The 8346-nt window shown below is 32.3% G+C and overlaps 1 long non-coding RNA gene across 1 annotated transcript; it reads right to left on the bottom strand.

Moving 5' to 3' along the window:
* Positions 1–5553: 5553 nt before the first annotated feature.
* LOC107814419 (uncharacterized) lies at positions 5554–6709 on the bottom strand. Its single transcript, XR_012698602.1, has 2 exons — positions 6303–6709; positions 5554–6112 (listed from the first exon to the last, which is right to left on the bottom strand). It is a non-coding gene; the product is annotated as an uncharacterized LOC107814419 (long non-coding RNA).
* Between the last annotated feature and the right edge of the window lie 1637 nt (positions 6710–8346).

Here is an 8346-nt window from a genome sequence, read left to right as displayed (position 1 = left end):
ATGTTTCCAATAGCTTCATATGACGATTTACGATTTAGGCACATGTTCGGATTTGGATTTGGAAGTCCGTAGGATAATTCGACACATTTTGTCGAAAGTTGGAAAATACAAAATTTTTGAAAAGTTTGATCGGGAGTTGACTTTATTGATATCGGGGTCGAATTCGATTATGAAAATTAGAACAACCCTATTATATCATTTATGACTTGCATGCAAAATTTAAATTCATTCCGAATTGATTTGGCATGTTTCGGTGCGAGTTATAGATTTGACAATTTCATAAACTTATAAGTCTGAATCGACGCGCGATTTGTAGTTTCGTCGTTGATATGTGTGATTTGAGATATCGAGTAGGTCCATAATATGTTTTGTGACTTTTTGGTGTGTTCGGACGGGGTCCTGAAGGGCTCGGGTGAGGTTCGGACCATTATTAGGTCATTTTTAACTGTTGGTTTTTTACAGTAGTGTGCGAAATTTTGGATGCACAGAGCTGAATTTGGAAGCATATATCTTGCAATCTATAAGTAATCTGGAAATTATCAAAACTTGAAAATTGTAGCGCTTTGATTCTAGTTTTCAGAAAGATAAACCATTCATCATTTGGACATTCATACAGAAAGTTATAATCGACTGACTGAAGGCTGGTACTACAATTTTTTACTTGAAAAGTTTGAGACAAGTCGCATCTCACAGATGCGACTTGCCTGGACAGAATATATATGTCCGGAGTCCGACATTTTTGTTCATTTTTAGAGTTTTAGACCTCGGTTTTGGGCGATTTTAGAGGCATTTTCATGAGTTTGAGTTGGATAAGTATTATTTATCATAAATTAGTTATATTTCATGATTTCATACCCATTTACATCATGAATCCGTGAATTTATGGAAGAAAAATTAGATTTTTATAAAATCTTCCAAAAATAAAATTTTAAGATTTGAAAGCTAATCTGATGTCGGAATTCGATAATTTTTGTATGGTTGAAATCGTATCGAAATAGGTATTCGAATTTCGTGAGTTTTTCGGGATTCGAGACGTGGGTCCCACTGTCGGTTTTTGAAATGAATTTCGAATTTTAATCCGGAAAATTAGTAATTTCATATGAAATTAATTTATACAATTCATGTTGAGAATATTGAATTGTTTGTGACTAGATTTGAAACTTTCAGACATCAATTCGCGAGGCAAATATTTATTGGTATCTTGAATTTGGTTGCGAAGCGAGGTAAGTGTCGTGGTTAATCTTGACTTGAGGGAATAGAACCCTTGAATTATTGTTACGTGAATTTCATGTGTAACGACGTATATGCGAGATGACAAGTGCCAATACGCCATCAAATTGATTATTTGCACATTAATTTATCTGGAAATCATAAATTATTTTAAGTCATGAATTAATTATTTCTCTCATATTCCTTGCTCAATATTATGAATTGAATCATACTATATTTGCTACATGCTTATTTGATTTTTGTGACTTAATTGTTACTTGACATTTAGCATACTAAATATTAAATTGCTTATTTACTCCTTAATTTCCACAATTAATTGCTACTTGTCATCACTTGTTTCTAAGTAAATCATAATTATTATATGCTTGTTGTCTTACAATTTCATATTAATTGTTGCATTTATTGGAATAATTTCTTTTATAAGAATTGGTAAATTATATTATTAAGGAGCGGGTTGCACACCTCAACAGAAATGAAAATGATTATATTGGAGGAGCGGGTTGCACGGCGCAACAGAATTGATTGAAAAGATATATTGGGGATCGGGTTGCACGCCGCAATAAAATTAAATTAAAATTAATATATTGTGGGATCGGGTTGCACGCCGCAATAAAATTAAATAAAAATAAATATATTGTGGGATCGGGTTGCACGCAACAACGAAATTGAATATGAATATATTGTGGGATCGGGTTGCACGCCGCAACGGAAAGTGATTTAAGTAATAATTGGTTATGACTGCCGAGTTGGCTTGATTGTTGATATGATTTACCGGTTTAATTTCTATTCATGTTCTCATATATTGTTGTTGTTATTATTATTGCGTACATGTTAATGTAAGCGACCACAAGCAAGCCAGGTAATGAACATTGACATGCCATAATAAAAGTTATGAGATATTTACTTGGTACAAAAATCTATGGCTTATTTTATAAAAACATATCCTGCTGTACTCGAAGGCTTTTCTGATGCAGATTGGAACACTTTATCTGGTGATTCCTGTTCTACTACAAGTTATATTTTTACTTTGGGAGGTGGTGCCATTTGTTGGAAATCAAAAAAGCAAACAATAATTGCTAACTCTATCATGGAGGCTGAGCTAATTTCTTTAGCTTCAGCTAGTGATGAAGCGAATTGGTTGAGAGATTTATTATTTCAAATTTCTTATTTTGAAAAACTAATTTTTCATATTTTAATTCATTGTGATAGCACAACTGCAATTGGTAAAGTACAAAACCGTTATTACAACGGTAAACCTAGACCTATAAGGAGAAAACACAGTACTATGAGATCATATTTGACAAGTGGTACCATTCATGTTGACTATGTTAAATCTTGTAATAATCTTGCAGATCTACTGACTAAAGCCTTAGCAAGAGAAAGGGTCTGGAGCACATCGAGGAGGATGGGATTGAAGCCTATAAACTCATAAGTCATATATGAGGAAACCCAACCTGGGGACTAGAAATCCTATAACCAGGTTCAATGGGAACAACGAATCATATGATGGTTTGATTTGAAATGCACTATTTTTATTATTGTTCCATCCATATGGCATGAGAATTGGGCTTATTTTCTATGAGAATTGGGCTTGTTTTCGAAAACACTCATGAAAAATCGGGATAGCATAGGGCCGTAATGTGCTGGCTAATAAAGCTCATGCCAACACCTTGATTATTATGTGTATGCAGTGATAATTTATTTCCCTAAAGCAGTCATAGTTAAAGTCTGAGACCACTACTGACTCTAGAGTAAAAATCGTTGCTTTGATAATTGGAGGTTCAATGCAAAGCAGACCTTCATTATGCATGATAGTCTCCCTTCAACTGGTAAACTCGCTTATTTTAATATTAAAATAAGTGGGAGAATGTTCGTATAATATCATTTTATTATTAAAATAAAATATGTCATAACTCCCACTACTCCATAATGTAGAAAATGGACATAACTCTTTTGTAACTCTTCTCCCATATTCTACCACTAATTACATAATAAGTTAACCATTATCCCATGTTCTCCATGATTTCATAACTTATTACCCCACTTTCTTCCAATTTAATTCAAGGAAGAATTCTTACACCTATAAATATGAGTCTTTCTTCCATAATATGGTGTGAGAAATAATTGTAGAGTGTTTCAATAAAGTAAGATTAAGGTTGTGAAAGAAGAAGAAGAAAGTTTTTTACTTTTGTTGAAGGAAGGTATTCATCTTGGTGGAACTTTGGACTCAACAACTTATCTAGAGTTTGTTCGAGTCATACAACGTGATCGGGCTGTTGTATCCTGGGGGAGACAAGTCAAGAGGATTACTGCTGGTCCAATGAAGACTTTGCTGCAGTGAGCTTGAATCTCCTTAAAGAGATCGAGATATTCGCGCCTTAGTCTGAAAATATTTTATTTTCTTCATTTTGTTTTTCAAACTGTAATTGTATTTTCACCAACTTTATCCACAAATTGTGATTTCTACTACGTACCCTCTATATAGTATAGTTTATAAACATGTAGCTTCTATTTAAATTTATTAAATAAGTACATATTTGAATCTATACCGAAAATTGGACTCGTTAATCTTTATACTCCAAATTCGATAAAAATTTACTCGCATAGTATGTTTACACATATCAATAAGTGCATATTTGTAAATAAACTTATCTCACTTAATTATGGTTAATTAAAGTATATATTTTCATCTAATAAAATCACATAACTATGATGAATTGGTACAATTTAATATAATGACCCGTCCGAAAAGTTTAATTTTAACCCTACTACTTCCTCTTCTTCTTTTTTCTTGAATGAAGAGCATACTATTTTTCTTTTATTTCTCTGCTTATGCAATAACTAGTCATCTAGAGCAGAAATATTTTACTTGGAATAATTTTCTCTTTCAGCTATTATGGGAGCATCCTAGTTGCCTTGTTGACATTATTAGTGTTTATCTAAAATTCCCAAATGCAGATTTGCGGGTAACCTTATATGATCCTCATTGAATTGCATTCCGAATAAGTATCTAACGTTGTATAACAAAAATTAAAACATTTCTAAGTTTAAGCAAAAACTATTATCATTATAGACTCTATATTAATCTGTTGGTATTCTCTTGACTAGTGTGTGTTAAAGTATCAGTCTATATCAGTTTGTGTTGGGAAACATTTGTAAATATCCTTTAATCGATTGATAAAAAAAACTCAACGTTAATTTTGAAGTTTCTAATAAACAAACACGAACATGATAGTTTGGCGAGAACATAAAATAAAGGTGAAGGAAACAAAATGAAATCTCATTCTATAATTTCTTTTTTGTATTGTTTTATTTTTATAACCTAACTTCTGTATGAAGCAAAAGTTAAATAATTTATCAATACTATATGGAAAAAGTTTGGACACTTTGCGTGATGCTCGTGGCACAAAAGCTGATCATGAAATTGACGAGAATGCATTTAATTAATTCAATGCTCATCTAAACCTTCTCTATCGAACGCCCAAAAGTAAACCTTAGGGATAGCGACAATCAATTGTTTGACGAGGCAATAATAATGAGAAAATAATATTATATAGCATGTCTCAAAATAACAGTATATATGTATATTTCGTATGTTATATATAAAAATTATACAAATTTTATAGATTTTTTTAATTAAAGAATATAAATAGTTTCTAGCGCGGACTAAAAGTAATATTTATCCAACGTAGAAGATGATGTTTGACGAGGCAATAATTTCGATAAGATTCTTCCTTTAATTTTTCACTTTTGAAACAAGCTACTATGTAAAGCTTAGCTTTTGCTTTTATTATATGTACTAACGTAGAAGATAATACTCCTTTTTAACCATTCAATCTTTATTTATAGTCCGCTTAATAGTTCGATTAATTTAGAATCACAATAATGAACCTATGAAAGAAAGAAAAATACTTTCTACTAAAGGGTTCTTTATTCTCAGCTTTTAATGTGAGACTTTTATTTAAAGATAGTGAGATACTAACAATCTTATCACATCTCTAATGGTATAGATATTTTCTAAATACAACTGTACAATACACTAATTACTCCCCGTTCATTTTATGTCTGTCTTAATTTGACGAGATATAAAATTTAAATAAAAAAGACTTTTAAATTATATATTATTAAACTAAAAATATGTATAACCTAAATATATCCTTTAAATCTTAGGCTCTTAAATATGTTATGACAATCTTATAAAAAAATTTTAGTAAATCAAAACATTCTTTTTAGACGGACTAAAAAGAAAGCAAAGACTATTAAAATTTAAACAGAGAGAGTTGATGTTTATCTAAAATTCCAGATTTTATCCAGCTGCAAAACTGAAGTCTTCAACCCCTTTACCTTCTATTTGTGATGCCTGAGAATTTCACGGCAAAAGATAGTGTACAAAAACCTAGAAGAAACTTACACAATTGATTGAAAAAAACTCAGAAATTAAACGTTGTCGTACCATGCTGACTACAGAGGGATTTCTTTCTCTGTTTTCTTACTTCATTTCCTGCAACTGCATAGGGTTTTCCAATTTCCAGCGTCCGAATAAGGTCAAAACTATTAGCCCTAATGATGTTGCAACTATTGAATAAACCCTACCCATATAGATGAGGCAAAACAAAACGAAAACAAAAAAATACAAACAAAACGAGCTAAAATTCATGACTAATTTGTCACATTCTGCTGAACCATTTTTAGGGTCTTTCTGCTCGTATGAGATTGATGAGTTTGAGTTTGATCTTGATAAGTCATCTTCTGTAAAAGTTGAAGATGATGATGCAGTTGATGATAAAGATGAAGTTGAATAAGAAAGTTCAGATGATGAAGAGCTTGCTTTTGATACTGACTTGTCTTTTCTACTACTACGCCTCTTACCTTTTGTTTTCAACTGCAAATTAAACCATAAAAAGATTATACATAAACCCAACAACAATAAAATTCAGTGTATTTTTATAAATGGGATGTGAGGAGAAAAGTGTCCATCTTCTCAACGTTAAGAGATTATTTCAGATAGATTTTCGGGTAACAAGCTTGCGAATAAGAAAACTGAAGCGAAAGAAATAACACAAAAGACTTACAATTGGATTTTCTTTATGATGTTTTTTGGAAGAAGAGTGATGATCAACACCATGCTTGCGAATAAGAGAGTCCTCTGCAACTTCAAGAGGTCGAAAACAGAGGAAAAACTTGTTCTTCATTTGGACAGCTGATTTAGGAGAAAAAACGGAGATGACAATTTCTGAAGTGTTGTGAATTTATATCAAGGGAGTTGTAGTTGAAAACAAGAAAAGGTGCTCTTGTTTGTCAGGTCACAGGTGGTAATTCGGCTGCTTAGGCCGGCGTCTCTCCTATTCTTCTGTTTTGCCAGTTGCTAGTAAGACATGGGATGGAAAACAACCGACTTTACTCTATTATTTATCTCAAATCGGATCAGAGAAATAAATTATGAACTTCACAAGTATTTACTTTCTTACTCCAATTTGAAGAATTCAAAACACCTAAAAACAAATTGCTCCGTCAATCCTAATTTATACGACACATTTATGTTAGAGGGATACTTTAATTTAATTTAAAATTTATTTTATTCATAATACGATTATTTATAATCGCATAAGTCATATGACTTATTTCGAACCATAAATTATAGTCTTTTTTTTTCTTTCGTTTTTAAACCTGTGCATAATCAATAAGGCCATATGAAATGGAACCGACGGAGTATTATTTATTAGGATATATTATAAACTATGTATTTTGTTTTAGTATTCTTTATGTAATAATTATTTTATACTGATTTAATAAAATAATTTTCTAGTCCATTAAATATACTTATACTCTTAATCTTGATATAAATATTATTATTTATGTGTGTTATTTATTGTTTTGATTTATTAAAAGGCGAGATCCTTTTGTGAGTCAATATGTCTAGTAAATTTGTCACGATCCGAAATTTTCACCGTCGGGACCGTGATGGCGCCTAACATTTCACTTGCTAGGCAAGCCAACATTAGAGAATCATTTAAACCAATCCTTATTCCTATTCAGTAAATAACAATAATTAGATAAGATGAAATATAATAATTACGGAATAATATAAAAAAAAATTATATTAATTACTACCACCCAGATCTGGAGTCGCAATTCACGAGCATTCTAGAATTTACTACAAGTGATAGTTTGAAAGAAATACAACTGTCTGAATGATAGAAACATTAGAACAGAAAAGATAGACGGGGACTTCAAGGTCTGTGAACGCCGACAGATCTACCTTGAGTCTCCGGATAGCGGCCCAATAGCAAAAATCTCAATCAACCCGAGCCGGTACCAAAATATGCACAGAAAGTGCAGAGTGCAGTATCAGTACAACCGACCCCATGTACTGGTAAGTGTCGAGCCTAACCTCGACGAAGTAGTGACGAGGCTAAGGCAAGGCACCTACAAATCAACCTGTACAATTTAACAGCGTATATATAAATAACAGTAATAAAGAACTAGACAGGAAGTATCGGGAGGGAAAAACATGCTAGAGGAAATAAGAAATGAATAGCAACAGTGTCACACCGCCTTTTTCCCGAGGGATATGGGATAAGGGGAGTTTTTTCAATTAAAGTGACATTAATCGAAATGGGATTATTTATTTATTTCAGAGTCGCCACTTGGAATAATTTATGGTGTCCCAAGTCACCGGTTTATTTTAAAATCCCAAATCGAGGAAATTTAACTCTATTTATGGTCCGCGAACACAAAAGATCGGGTAAGAAATTCTGTTAACCCAGGAGAAGGTGTGAGGCACTCCCGAGTTCCGTGGTTTTAGCACGGTCGCTTAATAATTAATACTTGGCCTAATTATCTGATTCATTACATGTTTGAAAACCTATTGTGTATTTTTAACTTTTAAAACCGTTTTTAGTATTTATGGAATAAGTCACGATGTCGTACACTTGTCGTTTTGGTACACATTGCAAACCGCGCCACATGAAATGCACCTACGATTTACGACATGTTTATTTTTATTAATATTTAAAGTTATAGTCGAGTCACGTGAAACGCACACTCGAATTGGGATTTGCGTATCTTGACTATGCCACGGGAACCGTACCCATAGTTACGATGATTTATTTACGC

Source organism: Nicotiana tabacum, chromosome 2, assembly GCF_000715075.1.
Source record: "Nicotiana tabacum cultivar K326 chromosome 2, ASM71507v2, whole genome shotgun sequence".
Taxonomy (NCBI): domain Eukaryota; kingdom Viridiplantae; phylum Streptophyta; class Magnoliopsida; order Solanales; family Solanaceae; genus Nicotiana; species Nicotiana tabacum.
This window is presented reverse-complemented; position numbering and strand designations above follow the sequence as displayed.